Source organism: Lissotriton helveticus, chromosome 11 (genome assembly GCF_964261635.1).
Source record: "Lissotriton helveticus chromosome 11, aLisHel1.1, whole genome shotgun sequence".
NCBI classification, from domain to species: domain Eukaryota; kingdom Metazoa; phylum Chordata; class Amphibia; order Caudata; family Salamandridae; genus Lissotriton; species Lissotriton helveticus.
The window spans coordinates 451,089,490-451,108,710 of NC_136072.1; positions in this window are offsets into that span (position 1 = coordinate 451,089,490).

Consider the following 19,221-nt stretch of genomic DNA (forward strand, 5'->3'; position numbering starts at 1 on the left):
GACAAGCGAGTCTGGGCCTGTGCCCGAGCCCAATGTCATCAGACGCTCGGTTATTGATCACGACGAACACGTCCCTGGTTCACTCACAGAGCAGGATGCGGAACCTGATATCATGTTACACACTATACGCACTGTAAGGGAAGGAAAGTTGACAGTTAAGACAATCGTAAGGTTATACAGATATGAGGCATTACCAGGAACGTTGAGAATTATGCGCTCAGTAGGTGCTGCCGGGAGGGGGGTGGGGGGAGTTCATGAACGTTTGTTTTTGTGAAGAGAAGAGACAGAGATAAAATGAAAATTGCACTACTTTATTATTTATGCTTTAAACCGCAAGAAGGAAACATTATAACGTAATTTGAAACTAAATGTATGTATATGATTGGAGTCTTGGTGCAACAATAAAAACACTTAAAAAAAAAAGCATTAAGGAAATGTGGCCCAACTGAACCTGCTGTTTTAAAAAAAAAAATTACATACTTTTATATAGCGCGAATTTGACCCAGTATCGGGTATCAGAGCGCTTTACATAGCACCAGTTGTGTTACATGACGACACATTCATCATTTTTGTTAGGCACGGGGAGATTAAGTGATTTGCCCAGAATCACAGGATGTTGAGTGTCATTGCCGAGACTCGAACCCGGTTCCCCAGATTCGAGGCTGACTGCCCTAGCCGTTAGGCCAACTCTTCTCTCCTGTTCCGTCTTTCAATGCAGGTGACAACATGGTTAGTGTTTGAGAGGGTGCAGGGGTCCCCCTACTGGCTGGGGTAGTGAGTGACTGCATCCACCTGGGACCTATTTCCTTTCCTTTCAAAGGGTACCTTTAGGGCACCACGCTGACTGAACGCCACAGGTGGCGCACAATCAGTGTGTCTCCTTATAGTCTCTTTGCCTTGCTCCTGTTGTATCATCGCTGGGCTCTTTTTGATCACAAACTTCTTTGTTTTATCACTCGCCTTAGTTCTCATTTACTTGGTCCTCCAATGGCTCTTGCTTCATGCTGAGAGGGGTCGGAGATAGGGCATCCAACTTCAGTTAGCCAATGAGGACCAGGAATCGGGTAACTGACCTACAGACTCGTAATTTGATTCATGTAAATAACTTTCAGAACTAAGCTATACAAGTAAAGTATTATTACTACTAGATCAAATCTCCTCAAAAAATTCCGTCGAACCAAGATCATACAAGCCAATAATTCAGTTAGAGGTATGCAGAAAAATGACATTAGTATCTGCTGCCCAGAGATCTCTCTATTAAAATTCCCTCCAACCACCAATAGCTACATTTCTAATGCGCAATCAATAATTGGAGGCAAATCATGAAGAGACAGCAACTGGATTTAGTTAAAGTTAGATTTATCATAATTATTAAAAGGAGTAACTACATCAATATCAGGCAAGTAAGACCTAAGAGTACAAGATAGTCAAATCAAAATATGGTTTTGGCATCAATTACCAAATGTCTGGTAAAGTTCAGGAAGGGACATGAACAATGACAGCTCAAAGGTACTCTCCCATGGTATTGAAAGAAGTTTGAGAATATTGCACACAGACTATGCATCACCTAAAAGAAAAGCCATTAGAGTCCGCAAGGAAGTTCTAAAAGTAAGGAGAAGTGATGGGTCTCCTTTCACTTCAATGTATAATATAAACCTAAAGTTCCAGTGTAACTCCTCCTGGGTCACCTCATCTGGTCAGACCACTCAGTCCATTGGTCAGTTCTTATACTGTGATAGTCATGCAGCATAAAGACACACATTATAGCAAAAAGGTGGTGAAGTTGTTGAACTATCTATCCAGTGTGTATAACTTTCAAACAATAGTCCTGTTGCAAAAGCACATGAGTGAGTTCAAAAGGGCAGTGTCTCATGGCAGATGTTCCCCCCAAAGTAACGAAATTGTTGCAAGCAGTCCTAGTATGTGAATAGGAATTCTCCCTATGAGACATTGTTTCTCTTCAAATTGCAAGTTTGCAAAGCCTCTCTATGAAAACAGAAGCAAAAAAGTAAGGAAAATGCAGGGTTAAATGGAATTAGGTTTATGAAGTACAGAATATAAAATAATGGAAATATACATCTCATTATAACCTTTGGGACCTTGTATATTTCTTTCAACTTATTTGCACTCATGAAGCATTTTAGTTTTAGTATGACATATATTACTGCATGGTGATTCATACCAGTACTTGTATGAAGGTTATTCCCTAAAAGTTTCAGAGCATTTGGTTTTAGTTCAAACGTGCAACACCATTTTTTCCTTTTAACTTGGTGCACAATTTCACATATGCAAAATATGGAGTTTGGAATGAAACCTTTCAATACCGCATGTAAATATCTCTAAATCATGTTAGATTTCATTAAATTCTTCACACCCATTATTATTTTGACAAGAATGATTAGAAATCTTGTAACACCTATATTCATCACATTTACCTTTTGATACACATTGAATTAGCAACATAAACAGGTTAACCTATGAACCTATATTACTTAATGTATGTTTCCATCTATCCTACAATTTATCTGCATGCTTTTACAATGCAGTAACTAAGGGGTCCATTAGGATGTAGGGCGGATCGCCACCGCCCGCATGGCGGTGGCGATCAGCCCTACATCCTTCCCCGCCTGCCACCCTTTTCCCCCCGCCATATTAGTATGGTCGGGGGTACCGCAGCAGATAGAAAGACCATCCGCCGTTTTTCCGCCCGGTCGACAACTCGACCGGGCAGAAAAGGGTTTAATATGGTGGCAGTGGGCCCCCAGAATGTTGAGGGGGTGGGGGGGCACATGGGGGTATCTATGGTACCCCCTGCATGTGTATGAACAACATGGCAGGCACCGCGCGGTGCCTGCATGTTGTGCATGCATATGCACAACATGCATTTTTTGCAATGCGGCGGATGATGCTGAAAGCACCGCCAGCAACAATGTCAAAAATGCAGGTTGCGCCTGCCAGTATGGCTGGCGCATCCTAATCACCCCCAGGTGACCGCTGCACTTATGGTGGGTGGTCCCTTTTTACGTCAGGATGGCGGGCGGCATCCTAATGATGCCCTAAGTCTACTCATGATTTTTTTCTCATGCTTCTTCAATGTATAGTTAGCACAGTTGATGCACGTTTGTCATTTTTCTCTCAAATGTGTCATGATTAGTTTTATGTGTCAGTTAAAGCGCTCAGCAGTTTATCTGCTTCATCACTCCCACGTCTATAATTCAATGTGAGTGCCAAGGGTTACCTTATTTGCATAGGTCCACACGCCATGCAAATGAGGGAATGCCCCTTAAGAACGCTATGGCGCACATGTAGCACTGCCTCAATCAGTACCTGCGGCCCCATCTGTGATTCCAAAGTGCCCCATGAGTGCAGAAACTAGGCACATATGAACGTGGCACCCCCTTGGCAAGTACTGTAATAAGCCTGAGGCCTCTTTTATAGATTGGTTCAGGAAGAATTAGTTTCCTACCTTTGACATAGGAAGTAAACATCTCCATAGTTTGGGAACCACATAGGGCCATACAAATCATGGAACATCACCCCCTGACTGCATTGGAATGGAGGTCTGGATCTAGGTATTTATTCTTAATTTTCCTGAGTTTGGATGATGGAAAGTAGCATGGCATAATAGCCGCAAGAATCAATCCCACATATAAGGTCTAAAACATAAAGTGAGTTTTGTGTTTATTTTAATCTAGCAGAAAATTGCTTGGTTTATAATTCTGACACAACGGTGTTCTTGCTTGTGGAAGTAATACATATTTATTAAACACTTTTGGTTCATAAAGAGTACGAAAATTAAGACTTAACAATACTCCACTAATGACAACCAAGCAGACTCCATGGCAGACGTGTCAAATGACTGTACAAAAAGCCAGATGCATGCCAGATTTTCAGGACGACCTTTGACTAAGTACATTTCTTTCACTGTGCTTCAATGTATGCAAATCTATTTTACGGGGATGTCCTGGAAATATGGCATGAATGCACTCCTCCTCGATTTAGGATGAACAATTCTGCTCTATGGTCATTGCACAACTAACAACCATGGACATAACTACGGTGTCAAATCAGTTCAAATAAATCACTACAGAAGACCTGAATAAAAAAATACCCCCCATCTTATCACTCTCCCCCAGAAAAATAGATCGCTGCATAGACAAGAATGTTAAAGTGGAAAGCAACAAATTATTATCTTAACCAATTTATTTTTAGTTAGAAAGAACAAAGTATGCTGCATCCCACGACCATTAGAGTATAAAAACACAGCAAAGGAGCAATCTACACACAAGAGTACACAAAAACAATCTCCTTACACATAGATGACGATTTCATGTTGTCAAGATCTTGTTCAATGCTGTCCTTGTTTAAGGATGTCTGGGTGCTGATCTTCCATTTACAGCATACCAGATCCTACTGGTCTTTGGGAAAGATTGATAGCATTGATACAGGTGAGAGTGCATGATTTGTGTACGGGCCAAGACTTTTGAATAATATTCCATACAGAGGTTAGCCCAGACTTCGTAAGTTTCTTTGACTCTCCAGTGGTATCTCTGCTCGAGCAGTCAATGCTTGCTCAGAGGAGGCGATGCAAAGTTTGTTTTCTCATATTGGAGCCTTATGTTTGCAGATGGTGGATCCAGATGCTTATTTGTGAGGACCAAAAACTATTTTTGATCATCAGACTTTGACCCGCAGGAAGAAAGAGAAAACAAGGGGAAGGAGAAAGCAAAGAGAAAGATGGGAAAACAGAGACAAAGGAACTAGGCAGGGATGGAAAAACCATGCAACACTGAGAAAAAGAGGCATGGAGTGTAGGATGGTGGAAGAAAGAGGCATGTGGCAGAATCAAGACTAGGCAGCCTTGGTAATTAGCAACCCTAGAATTTGTCAGCTGCTGGCTCCTACGTAAAACTTTGCCCCCCTGTGCTAATTATTTTTTCTTCCAAATTAAGCAATGGGTACCATGTGACGTTGAGGTAATCAAGCACATTAAATGTCCAGGTCCACTCAGAGGAATGATAGACAAGGAACGCCTATTTGTACACTGCTTGAAAGACACGGCTACAATAAGAAACAAAATTGAAAATTCACTTCCCTCTCAGTTTCAAAAGTATAACCCCAAACAGGTTTTACATAATACAGTTTAACATGCAGCTGAATGATGGCTGCCTCCTACTTTTTTAATGGGCTGTTATTTCTCTATGGAAGGCTTCACCCTCAAGAGAAAGCACTCAGATCACAGTCTTGGTGAAGCTCTGTCTGCAGGTCCTCTGGTTTGTTTACCGATAACAGGACTTGGCCCAACTGCATACAGAACTGCCTAATACATAGCACAATTAGCTCTTGTGGTAGGATCTGCCAAGGCAGCTTGGTGGGTTACTGATGCCTACCTGAGCTTCATGGGTGAGGTACATCTTGAATCCATCACGCTTGGAACCCACATCGGTAAATAGTTGTGCCCTTTAGGGCAAGTCACTTAGATATCTCAAAGCAGCTTCATATTTGGCAAGGCAGGATTTTCCCACTGGATCATGTGAGGACTCACTCATAGGGCTAGACCTCTAGCAGAAAGTTGAACTATTGCCCTTAGGTAACCTCTTAAAAGGGATCACAGCTACTTGTCATTGCAGTTTCACCACATGCTCGGAATGTGAAAGGTAAAGTCATGTTATGGAGCACTAAAAGCACTTTCATAGGGGAACCAGTACACAGCAACACCAAGGGTATGTAAAAAGATCCTAAGTAAAAACCACTGACCAGGCAGTAAACCTGCTTTAGGATTGGTGCATTATGGTTTGAAAAGGAGGAAGTGTACACTTGTTCATCGATCAGTCAGATACGTGGTGCATTATCTTTTACCCTGATGACTCACTGCCTTTTTATACACGGACAGGTTGCATATTTCACTTTGCAAGATAGAAGGATCTTCTAACCCTAAAGCTGAGATACTGCTGCACCTTTATTGGTTCCATGTTTTGTCACTCCCCACAACAGCTGATTGGAGGAAGTGATTGGAGTGGAGAGGGTTGGGTCAATTGACGGGTGGCACTTTAGGATGTAAGCCCTTTGCACTTCTTGACTGAGCCTAAGGAGTATAGCAACATGATTAGTATATATATAAGTGAGAAAGGCAGGCCACTTTAATAGAACAGGTCTGTAAATCAAACACTTACTTAGCAAAAGCCCTACAAACAGTTAACTTAGTAATACAAACAAATCAACCTATTAGTCCTACCCTTAAACTCCCAGAGTACACCACTCCAAACCATCACCCACAAACTGTACTTATTCTTTACTAAATACTGAAAGGTCATCCCATCACTTAAAGGTTTCCAGTCACCTTCTTTCCCTTATAATGTTTGCCTGTGTCGCTGACCCTAACTGAATTATCCTGACAGCTGACCTGAACGCCCATTCCCTCACATGCTAGAATCACCCAACCAGTAACGATCCAGCACTCTATATGCAGCCCATCCATTAATTTCCCTCATGCCTCAAAACAAATCCTGTCCAACCATCAGCAAAAACAAAGTCAAAGCATACTAACAACTGACCTGATCCATCAAAACAAACCCACATGCAGTTATGGCCTAAAATAATGTCTTATTACAATTTCTATTAAATAAACAACTCATATGAACTAATACTAGGGAAGGAGGGAGGGAACGGGAACAAACTGGCCTCTCAGGTGCCCTGCTTCATGGCAAAGAGGACGTGCCTGCCTTTCGAACCACCTAAAAACCCACTTAATCCAACCGTCTTTCCTCACTATACCTATTCCTGACACCTGGTTATTGGACCACCTACCTGCCCGTAAAGCCCAAGAGACACTTCTCTCACCCTACACTCACTGCGGGACAGGACAAATGACCATGATGGGAATGTGAGCAAGGCTGCTTTAATAGAACAGGTCTGTAGATCAAACACCTCCTCTTCAAACGCTCACAATTTACCCCAAAATTCAACCTATTATTCATACCCTTATACCTCCCTGAATCTAGCACCTCAAACCTTCAACCACACACTTTCCGTATTCTTTGCTAAGTCTTTAACTGTCATCCCATTGCTTGAAACTTCCAAATCACTTCACTCATTAAGTTTTTGCCACTGCGGCACATCCTAGGAGAATTAACCTGAAATCGTTCCCTAACTCCATGAGCTATAATCTTCCTACCAGTAATACCTAAACCTCCTTATACAGTTCATTCGAAAATTTACCTTAGCTAAGCATTTTCTTGTCCCACCCCTCTTCATGGACCTCTGGGTGAGAATTTACTCCACTGCTCCCAACTAACCCATCTCCATAGCACCTCACCCAATGCTTTATCAACTATCTCCCTCAGCTCCTAAAAATAATATTTGTTCTCCATAAATGTTAGGCGTATGCCATCAGGATAAAATAACTTATAGTCATCATGCACTATGTCCCTATGGTTTAGCAAGCCACTCCATTCAACAAAATGGAAACCCCACATTTTCATGTTAACTTTGTCTCTACCCTTCTCAATAGCACTAGGTTTCCTCGCCCACTGCTACACTAATCTTTACACCAACTCGGTCTACAAAATGTGGCTTTCAGGCCTATAGTATTTAAGTGTATAAGGTCACTTTCATGTCCTTTAGTAAGCTGATGCTGGATAGTTGCACCAAATTGTTTTACTCTAGTTGCACCAGGGGAAGGTCTGGCTACCAGTGGCTATGGAAAAATAATCAGCCAACTAGATAATAGTTGCCCCCACTGCACCCCTCTCTTTTACCCCAGCTTGAAGCTAAACATTCACCATCAAAACCCAGTTGTTGTCCAAAGTGTCCTTCTCCTGAATGTTTGGCAGTCCAACTTATAGAATAGTGTCCTACTACCCAAACCGATATGGTACTTGCTGTTGAACCCATCATACAATCTGCACTGAGAAGAAAAATAAATGAATAATAAACCAACATTTCAGAACACCTCCTCCCTACAACAAAACTTTGTACTGGGTCTGATGTATCTCCTACAACACTTAGATCTCCACCTTCCTGTTGACTTTGTTGACCTTATGTTTTTTTTGTAAAAATGATTTTTATTGGCAATCAAGTGTGGAAGGTACATTACAGGATAAAAGCAATTCAGGCATCAGCCGATGATGCGGTATATCAGTACAGTTCCAACAAGACACCTTTTATATAGAACAGTCCCCAACTGACCCATCCCACCCTGCCTTCCCCCCCCGTAGCCAGTGTGTCGTACTCCTCCTTCCCAGTCGTTTACATGTTATCTCTACCTGTCTTGGGCAGGGACCCCGGTAAAGGGTGAATGATGTCCTACAACGGGGTGTCAGGACCCCCAGATCTGCCATCAGTAGGTGTAAGTAGTGTGTGCGCCTTGGTGGGTGTGAGGTATCCCGGGCTCAGTGCCCTCACCCTGGTGTCCCTCCCTCATCCTCGCTCTGGTCACCCTCTGGTTGTTGGAGCGCCACCACTAAGGCCTCCCATGCCCTAGCCACCTCCAGTGCTTTGTCATTGTCTAGGCTCCTAGCCTGTCGCAGCCGCAAGGTACTCTCCGCTTTCGCCCAGCGCTCTAGAGTGGTCTTCCAACGCGAGTAGCTGGGGCCTTGAGTAGATTTCCAGTGCATGGAGATTTCACGTTTAGCTAATATCAAACCTAGGTCGCAAAATTTACTGGTAATTCGGGTACGAGGGGTGTGAGGGAACCACAATAATAGGCATGTGCCCATGTCAAGATCGATCTGCCGGTCCGTGACAGCATTCAGGCAGGACATTACCGCTTCCCAGTAACCCGCTAGCTTGATGCAAGTCCAAAACATGTGGGCGAAGTCCGCATCTGCGGTCCCACATCTGGGACAGAGCGAGGATGCACCCTCGAAATATTGCGAGATTTTCGTCGGCGTTAGGTACGCTCGGTGCAGGGTAAAAAACTGGACCAATTGGAACCTGGCGTTCCTGGTGCCCTTCCATGCTCGGCGCAGTAGCTGTGGCCACGCCGTGTCAGGAATAGACCGCCCAATGTCCCTTTCCCACTTGGCTCGCAGCCCATCCAGGGGTCGCAGGGCAGTAGTCGATAACCGTCGGTAAAGGCATGTGACAGCCTTGTAAGTGCCAGCGGCCATCACCACATACTGACAGCACTCCGAGGTCGGCGGTTCAGTGAGCCCACTCTTCCAGTAACGGCGAATACCAGCCACTAATGAAGCGTGTAGCAGATACCCACCCCTCGGCAGATCGTAAGAGTCCCGCAGCTCCTGAAACGTGAGCAGCGAGCCATCCTTGTAGAGATCGCCGACCATCTGCAGGCCAAGCTCCTCCCAGATCGCCAGTGCTGACCAGTCTCCGCCATGTGGAAAGGCCGTGCACATCCCGAGCGGAATTTCTGGGGCGTAAGGGCGAACGGCACCAGAGCGCTTGTGGGACCGAAGCCAACAGCTGCGAATCGTCCGTTCCTCCAAAGTGAGCTGAGCTAGGTCGAGCTTCTGGCCCAAGACTATAAAGGAGATGATGTGTCTCGGGAACAATTTGCCTGACACATCTTCTGGGCCACGGAACTCCAACGCCACCGCCTGGGTGAGCCACTGCAGCTGTGCCGCCAGGTAGTACCACTCAAAATCCGGGGCGGCAAGACCCCCGTCCGCTCTGGGGCGCATCAACGTGGCCAGCGCAACCCGTCGTCTACCGGACCCCCAGATGAACCCTGTCGTGAGGGAGCGGAGTCTGTTGAAAACTGACGCAGGAATCCAGATCGGCAGGGTGCGAAACAGATACAACAATCGGGGAAGTGCCACCATCTTCAACAATGCGACTCGTCCCGCGACTGAGAGCGGTAGCGTCCGCCAGAAACCCATGCAACCCTGTAGATTCCGAATTGCCCTGTTGATGTTGCCGTCTAGGAGGGCCGCAGGTGAGTGGTAGATGAGAGTGCCCAGATAAGGGAGGCAATGGTGCTCCCATCGCAAGGCGCCCTCCGGTTGGGCGTCACCGGCCCTCGGAGTCAGCGGGAAGAGGCAAGACTTCCCCCAATTGACTCTCAGTCCCGAGAGATGACCAAAATCCGACAGGAGCCGTTCGGCCCCACGCAGGGAGTCGTTCGCGTCCACCAGAAACAACAAACAGTCGTCCGCATAGAGAGAGATGTAGTGGGTGTCGGCTCTCAGAGGAAGCCCTGCATACGCCCGGCCCAGCCGGGCATGCGCAGCCAGTGGCTCTATAGCAAGTGCAAATAACAGGGGGGATAGAGAGCACCCCTGTCGGGTCCCCCGACCCACCGCGTAAGGGGCTGAAATGGTGGTCCCCGTTTTGACACGGGCCGTGGCCGCGGCATAGAGCAAGGCAGTCCATTTCACGAAGCGTTCGCCCAGTCCAAAGGCCTCTAGGACACGGAGCAGGTATGGCCACTCGACGCTATCAAACGCTTTCTCAATGTCAATCGAGAGGACTGCGGCACTCGGACGATCAGCGGCTTCTCCCCCCATGATCCGGAGCAACCGGCGCACACAGGTGGCAGTGGTGCGCTGAGGAATAAAGCCCGCCTGGTCGCTATGCACCAAGGAGCACATGTGGGTTAGGAGCCGCGTCGCGAGGACCCTGCTCAGGATCTTGTAATCCGTGGTGAGCATAGAGAGCGGGCGGTACGCCGATCGGCAGCTCGCATCGCCCTCTCGCTTCAGTAAGGGTATCACTAAAGCCTCGCGTGTAGACGCCGGCAAGCACCCCGGGTTCCAGGCCTCTTGGTAAACCGCCTGCAGTCGCGGAACCAGCACATCCGCATAGGCCGCATAAAATTCGATCGGGAGCCCATCCGTACCCGGAGTCTTGCGGCGGGCCATGTGTTTGATGGCCACCCTGATCTCTCCCTCGGAGACATCTCCGCCCAACTGTTTCGCGTGCTCCAGGTCGAGCTTGGGCAGCTGCGCCGCCACCAGGAACTCCTCCAGCTCCGCCGGGGGATCCGGCATCCTGCTCCTATAAAGGTGCTTGTAATACTGAAGGAATTGGTCGTTAATGTCCGATTGCGTGTAAACCATGCACCCCTCCGGAGTGGTGAGTGCCACTATTGGGGAGCCTCGGGTCCCAGGGCTGGCCAACCACTTCAGTAGTGAGCCTACTTTATCTCGTTCGGCGTGAGCCCGGACCAGGAACTCCTTATAGTCAAAGCAGCGCAGTTTTTCCAGTGCCGTTGCCACCACCTCTCGTGCCTCAGAGACCGCTCCGAGAGCCTCAGGGTCCGCATGGTTGCGCCTTTCCTCAGCGCGCAATCGGTCCTCGCTGCGCTCTACATCCTGCAGTAGGGTTTTACGGACTTCCGCAGTAGCCGAGATACAGACGCCCCGAACCACCGCCTTAAAGGCGTCCCACTCTATTGCCCTGCTGGAAGCCGTGTCCACATTGGCGTCGAAGTACCCTTCCACCCCACTGCGTACACTGGCCTTAAACGCTGGGTCCTCCAGCGTCAGTGGGTTCAACCGCCACGTTGGGATAGCTTGGCGGCGCCTCATCCACTGCACCGTCACCAGGCAAGGGTTGTGGTCAGATACTGTCCTGGTCAAGTACTCACTGTGGCGGACCAGGCTCTGGACGTCCAGTGAACACAGAATGCTGTCTAGGCGAACATGCAGATCGTGCGGGGGGGAGTAAAAGGAGAAGTCCCTTTCCGTTGGGTGGTGGGTCCGCCATGCATCGACTAGGCCCCAGCTACTCTGCCACTCTCTCCTACTCTGCGCCAACTTGTGAGCTGCTGCCTGCGCAAGTGGTGGGTGAGATCAATCCAGTTCCACGTCCAGTACAGAGTTAAAATCCCCCCCAAGCAGGACCGTACCAGCCAGGACAGTCGCCAGCTTCCCAGACAGTCGCGCAAAGAAGGCAGGTTGGTCCACGTTCGGGGCGTAGACGCTGCAAAGCGTCACGTCCCTCCCATCCAGACGGCCCTGTACAGCAACAAACCTCCCCTCGGGGTCTACTATCGACACTAAAGGCTGGAAGGGAATCTCCGCCCGGACCCATATCAAAGCCCCCCTTGCAAAGGCCGAGTAGGTGGTGTAAAACATATGCCCCCGCCATCTGCGCTGCATAGCCCTCCCCTCAGTCTGATCAATGTGGGTTTCCTGCAGGAAGGCAACCTGAACCCCCCTGCGGACAAGATGGGCATGAACCCTGTGGCGTTTCAGCATGGAATTCAGACCCCTCACATTCCAGGTCACACACTTCAGTTCAAGGAGGGTCCCCATTCCTGATGACAAGCACAACCCCAATGAAAGCAAGTATCGTACGCACACTGGCTACTCCCCAAAAAATGAACCCAGACATTCCCCAACAACCCTATGCCCCACCCCTCCCCAGAATAGGTCCCCAACAGCAGAAACACATCCAAATGAGTACTTCCCAACATGATCAGTCTCTGGCAACTACCAGAGTCCCACAGTAGGTGTGGGAGAAGAGGGGGTGGCCTGTCGCCTCTCCCAACAGACCGCGAACAGCTCACTCCTCCCAGTCAGGTAGGCCTCCCCAACGTGCCCCATGTGCCCCGCATCTCCTCCATGAGGAAGGTAACCATCACCACAGAGGTTGGCCGCCCAACACCAGTCCCAGGCCCAACTGGTCAATGCCGCCACCGTCCCAAACCCAGATCAGGAACACATCAGGTTATACAATACCACTGCTGGGGAGCATTAGCCTCATTCGTCCAGCAAACCATCAGCAGTCCCAGGTGTGACATGGGGTGGCGCGGGGCCTCCAGCCGCCGACTCCTCCGAGGTCCCCTCGTCGGTGCCACCCCGAGATCCCGACTCCACAGCCGTCGCGGAGCCCAATGTTTGGGAGATGTCGGAGACCGCCCGGAGGGCATCTCTGCGCTCCAGCTCAGTTTGTGAGATCGAGGGTGTCCGAACATTCGGTGGTCGTTTCTTGTGTCTCCTACCCCGCCTAGGTCTCGGCGGTGCCCTCCGTCGTTCCCCGGGCGCGTGAAGTGCATCCGCGCCGGTCTTGTAGAGCTCCAGCCAGTTCCAAACGTCGTCGGGAGTGTCGTAGAAGGAAGACTTGCCATCCAGCATGATTCGTAGGCGGGCTGGGAACAGGAGAGAGTAGCGGATGCCCTCCTCCCGAAGCGCCTTCTTGACCGCCAGAAAAGTCGACCGCTGCCTCTGGACTTCCAAGGAGTAATCAGGATATATGGAGACCTGGGCGTTGTCCACCTTATAGGGCCCCAGAGCTCGCGCCCTTTGCAGGATGAGGTCCCGATCTCTGTAGTGCAGCAACCGCGCCACCACCGGGCGGGGAGGCCGGCCCTCGGCTGGGGGATGAGCCGGCACGCGGTGAGCACGCTCTAGAGTGTAGAACGGCGATAGCCCTTCCGGAACAACCACATCTCGCAGCCAGGCCTCCAGATAGCCCAACATGTCGGCCCCCTCAATCTTCTCCGGCAGGCCCACCACGCGAATGTTGTTGCGGCGGTTGCGCCCTTCTGCATCCTCCGCCCTCTGCTCCAGTAGGTGCACCCTCTGCTGCAGCTCCCCCATCAGGGCGTCCGCCGCTTTCGACGAGGGTTCCAGCGCATCAATCCGGGTCTCGGTCTCCTTGACCCGATCCGCCAACTTGCCGTGGTCCGCGCGCAAGAGGCCCAGGATCGTGGACACCTGCCCGATGTCATGATGCAGGGCCTCCCTGGTGTCGGCGATGGCCTTCAGGATCTGCTCCAGCTGGCTTTGCGGCAGACCCGCCGCCGGGTCAGCGTCCAGAATGGGGCCCCGGTCATCCGTCGTCCCCCCAGCAGCCTCTGGGGGAGGTTTCGGGCGTTTCCCCATGGGGGTGGTCGTGACTCGCCTCCGCAGCAACAGGGTCGGCGTCCTCCCCCACGTCCAACTCTCCAGGCCACAAGCCCCGGGGTCACTCGCCGCGCAGCACTTCCTCCGGGTCCGCTGGCCCCCAAAACCAGCAACTCTCTAACGGCACTCGACCCTCACTCGCCGCCTTGTAGTCCACCGAGCACAAGGAGCCCCCTTGATTGCGCCGCTCCCCCAAGTCCAGAAGCAATATTCAAAGCCACCAGCCCAAAATGGCGACAGGGGCGGCCTTCCAGGGTCCAAGCACGCGGGGGCCAGGGAGTAGCACGCCCGGGCTCCAAGAATCAGGTCCCCCTGGGCGTCCCCAGTGCCCGGTCACCAGGCCTCTCGGCGTCAGGGGTCAGTGCCGGATCGTCTCTACTCCGGCTGGCTGCACAGAGTCCGGCCTTACCCCAATCCCGGGATCCGTGGACGGCGTCACCTCACTCTGTCAGGCTGCGCAGGGCCAGGCCGCACCCCAAGCCCGCGCTCCACAGCTGGCGCACAGCGGGGTCCCCCAATATCAAGCTGTCAGGGGGCAGCACCGGTCAGTCGCGACTTTGGTAGGCTGTGCGGAGACAGGCCCTACTCCAATCTCGCGCTCCGCATCCGGCCCGCAGCAGGCCCCCCCGGGCCGAGGGCCGCACCTGGTCTTCTCACCCGTAGGCGCCCCTGCCGTGCCCCTGCAGATACTCCGCGGCAAAGCAGCTCAAGCTCCGCCGCCGCGGTGAGCTCGAAAATCCAGGGCTCCGGTTCTCGCGGCAGCCGGCGGCCGGCCAGGTACCACTGCGGGCCGGCTTCTGGATCACTCGAGGCCGGGGATGCGGCCGAGCGTCTAGGCCGCAAGATGGCCGCGCCTGGAAGTCGGTGGGCGGCGCGGGCTCCGCGCAGCCGGGGACTCGATCCCACCGTCTCCGATCAGGCCCCCAGGTGTACGGGAGGAGACGCGGGCAAAATCAGGGCTTCAAGGCCACCAGGATCGTCAGTGCCAGGATTAATGGGGAGGCCGCTGCGGAGCTCAGCGCTCACACGCTCACACGTCTCCCTCCATCGGCTGCCAAGCCACGCCCCTTGTTGACCTTATGTTATCCATTCAAAGTCCCAACCTATCTAAAGAATGCCCACCAAAAGTATGGAGGGGAATCCAAAGATAATAACAGTTTTATCGCCTTTCAAAAGATTTGAAATACTGTTAATGAACCACTGGTAACACTTAACAGGCACCGCCCATCGAAATCAGTCAAGTGGTTTGATAGAGCTTGCCCACATGCACATTCCACCCTCCTGTGTGCCCTAAAGAGCTCACTGAGGGACCCAATAGAGATAAGGATTTATAGAGTCAATTACAAAGAAGCTATTAAGGGAAGAAAGAAGGCCATTAGAGAGAAGGTGTGAGATCAATTGGTTAGTGCCTCAACCAATAACAACGTAGTACAATTTTGGAAAGTCATTATTGTGACTTTCTTCACCCAGAACTCTGGTGAGGGCCTTGTGGTTAACACCTTAGAACAAGCCTTGGTAGATTATTACACCAAATTATATGACTATCAGGGTACAGCCTTTTCTGAATGCAGCCCGCCCTCACTCAAATGGACCCAAATTATCAAAACTCCTGGTCTAATTATGACAGTAGGGAAGTTACTTCACCAATCAAAAGGTGCCTGCACAATAAGGCCCCTGGACCAGACGGGGTCCCAGCAGACCTCTATAAAGATAATCCTTCTCTCTGGGCCCCTATTGTGAAGGGCATTTTCAGGAGTGCACTCAATACTGAATTGCCTTTATCATGGTCAAGGGCCACCATTGTTCTGATCTATAAAAAGGGCTATAGAAGTAATCCTCACTATATCCCTGATTGATGCAACTGCTAAGATTCTGGACCATGTCCTTTAAGACCATCTAGAAACCTGGGCTACTGATAGTTCTATATTACCATCAGTCAAGTATGGATTCAGAAAGGGCCTTAGAACGATTGATCAAAACCTGAATCTCCATTTGCTGGTTGACAAGTATGTGAATGTCGGGGGGTGTCTCTTCCTGGCATTCATGTACTTGAGTGCAGAATTTGATAATGTTATTAGGAGTAAGTTGTGGACAATGTTATTAAAAGGGGGGACTGATCCTAATCTTGTGTATGTTCTAGCACAATTGCACTCAGACGTTGAAGGTGGGGTTAGGTATGGGCCGAACGGGAAATGTACCCTGTTTATAAACATTCGGAGGGTGTCAGGCAAAGATGTGTCCTGGCACCCTGTGAGCTAGAGGCTAGGGAAGAGTGATCCCGTCACCCATGCTCTCTATCGTGTTGTGCTGTGCCTAGGTGCCAGGAGGATTTTAGTGTTTCGAGGAGGTGTGGACCATAACCAGGGCGGACTGAGAATTAAAACCGGCCCTGGCAAAGTGCTCGGCCGGCCCCCTGGGGGTGCGACAAGCTCTTTGGCCGGACCGGTTTTCGGCCGATTTTGTTACAGGGCCGCTTTTTCAGCTATGCTGCAAAAACGGCCCTGAAACAAAAACGCCCCCCTGGGCCCAAAACCGGCCCCCACCCTTGCGGCGCACCGGGGGATTGCCCAGTGCCCGCAACAGCCAGTCCGGGCCTGCCCATAACCCCTGCCCACCAACCCCTAAAAGAAATAATTCGTGCTTGGGGCACTTGCCGGAACCCACGACCCTCCTGGGCCGTGGCGTTTGGAGTCCTAGCCTCCCCTTCTCCTATTGGAGTGCTGGACTCAAGGGCGCTGCTCCTGGAGCGGTCTACTCTCTGCTGCTTCTCCTCCTCAGTCAGGAACGATTCTCCGGACCTCTCTCCCTCGTCTGCTTCTTTTTCCTCCGCGTCTCTCCCGAGTCCGATTTCGGGCCTCTCCTGGTCTTCTTGGCTTCGCCCAGCTGCTCTCTGGTTGGTGGCCCGTCGATTCCTGCTTGGGCCACTGGACTGCTCACCCTGCTTCCGGTCCGGAACATGTGGGCTGCCATGTTGAAAATGTCAGGAGGATCCGCCGTCGTGGGAGCGAAACCCTCATACTGCCACCCTTCCCGGAATGGACGTATGGGCCATTCAGACACAGGACAGCGGGCAAGGAAGTCCACATTTGTCTGCAGCCTCCCAGGACATGCATGGTGTGAAAGGAAAAGGGCTGAAAAGCAAGTAACCAGCAGAGCACTTTAGGGTTAGAGTCTTTGTTTTGGGACAGGCAAGTCAAGGGGGCATGATCGGTCAGTAGAAGAAACTGTCGTCCTAGAAGGTAGTATTGAAGGGCCTCTATTGCCGATTTGATGGCCAGGCATTCTTGCTCTATGGTAGCATACCGAGTGTCCCAAGCACACAGCTTGTGACTTAAGAACAGGATAGGACAAAGATCCCCCTTCTCATCTGGCTGGAAGAGGACAGCGCAAGGCCCCTGCCTGAGGCATCGGTTTGGAGAACAAAGGTCTTCTGGTAATCGGGGCAAGGAGCAGACATCTTTCTTGGTGGTGGGGTGTGGGATGTTGGTTATTGCTTCTAGTTTGTTTACCTCCGGTCTTGCGTCTCCTGCCTGAATGTTGTATCCGAGGTATTTAACCCCTTCAGTGCTAATGACGGCTCCTGCTCGTCACGATTCCAGTAGGGAAGGTGTTGGTACATTCCTTATGTTGGAGCGCCATCTAGAGCAAGTCCGGTAGATAATGTGTTTGCAATAGTAGCGCGCAATGCTTTCCAATGGGGCGACCAGATTGCCGGGCTGACATGGAAGGCCTGAGGTCCAGGGGAGGGCGGCCTCCCCATCCCGGGCGCTGTCCTTGGTCCTGCTGCGTGGCAGGGTGCCCGGGACGGGGTCCTGGAGGGCCCGGGGAGGCTTCCCCTGCGCCTCCAGGCTTGGGAGCCCAGGCTGGGTCCAGGGGCCCGGCCGGGCCCCGGGTCGGGTGCCACGGCCCTGGGCCCTGTCTCCCAGCCTGCCGCACTGCCAAGGGCCCGGAAAGGGGTTCCGGTGTGCCCGGGGAGCCTCCCCTTGCTTGGCTGGGTTCAGGAGCAGTGGCTAGGGCCCCTGAGGGCCCGGGGAGGGCGGCCTCCCCACCCCGGGCTCTGTCCTTGGTCCTGCTGCGTGGCAGGGTGCCCGGGACGGGGTCCGGAGGGACCGGGGAGGCGTCCCATGCACCTCCGGGCTTGGGAGCCCCGGCTGCGTCCAGGGGCCCGGCCGGGCCCCGGGTCGGTTTCTCCGGCCCTGGGCCCTGTCTCCCAGCCTGCCGCACTGCCAAGGGCCCGGGAAGGGGTTCCGATGTGCCCGGGGAGCCTCCCCTTGCTTGGCTGGGTTCAGGAGCAGTGGCTAGGGCCCCTGAGGGCCCGGGGAGGGCGGCCTCCCCACCCCGGGCTCTGTCCTTGGTCCTGCTGCGTGGCAGGGTGCCCGGGACGGGGTCCGGAGGGACCGGGGAGGCGTCCCATGCACCTCCGGGCTTGGGAGCCCCGGCTGCGTCCAGGGGCCCGGCCGGGCCCCGGGTCGGTTTCTCCGGCCCTGGGCCCTGTCACCCAGCCTGCCGCACTGCCAAGGGCCCGGGAAGGGGTTCCGGTGTGCCCGGGGAGCCTCCCCTTGCTTGGCGGGGTTCAGGAGCAGTGGCTAGGGCCCCTGAGGGCCCGGGGAGGGTGGCCTCCCCACCCCGGGCTCTGTCCTTGGTCCTGCTGCGTGGCAGGGTGCCCGGGACGGGGTCCGGAGGGACCGGGGAGGCGTCCCATGCACCTCCGGGCTTGGGAGCCCCGGCTGCGTCCAGGGGCCCGGCCGGGCCCCGGGTCGGTTTCTCCGGCCCTGGGCCCTGTCTCCCAGCGTGCCGCACTGCCAAGGGCCCGGGAAGGGGTTCCGATGTGCCCGGGGAGCCTCCCCTTGCTTGGCTGGGTTCAGGAGCAGTGGCTAGGGCCCCTGAGGGCCCGGGGAGGGCGGCCTCCCCACCCCGGTCTCTGTCCTTGGTCCTGCTGCGTGGCAGGGTGCCCGGGACGGGGTCCGGAGGGACCGGGGAGGCGTCCCATGCACCTCCGGGCTTGGGAGCCCCGGCTGCGTCCAGGGGCCCGGCCGGGCCCCGGGTTGGTTTCTCCGGCCCTGGGCCCTGTCTCCCAGCCTGCCGCACTGCCAAGGGCCCGGGAAGGGGTTCCGGTGTGCCCGGGGAGCCTCCCCTTGCTTGGCTGGGTTCAGGAGCAGTGGCTAGGGCCCCTGAGGGCCCGGGGAGGGCGGCCTCCCCACCCCGGGCTCTGTCCTTGGTCCTGCTGCGTGGCAGGGTGCCCGGGACGGGGTCCGGAGGGACCGGGGAGGCGTCCCATGCGCCTCCGGGCTTGGGAGCCCCGGCTGGGTCCAGGGGCCCGGGCGGGCCCCGGGTCGGGTGCTCAGGCCCTGGGCCCTGTCTCCCAGCCTGCCGCACTGCCAAGGGCCCGGAAAGGGGTTCCGATGTGCCC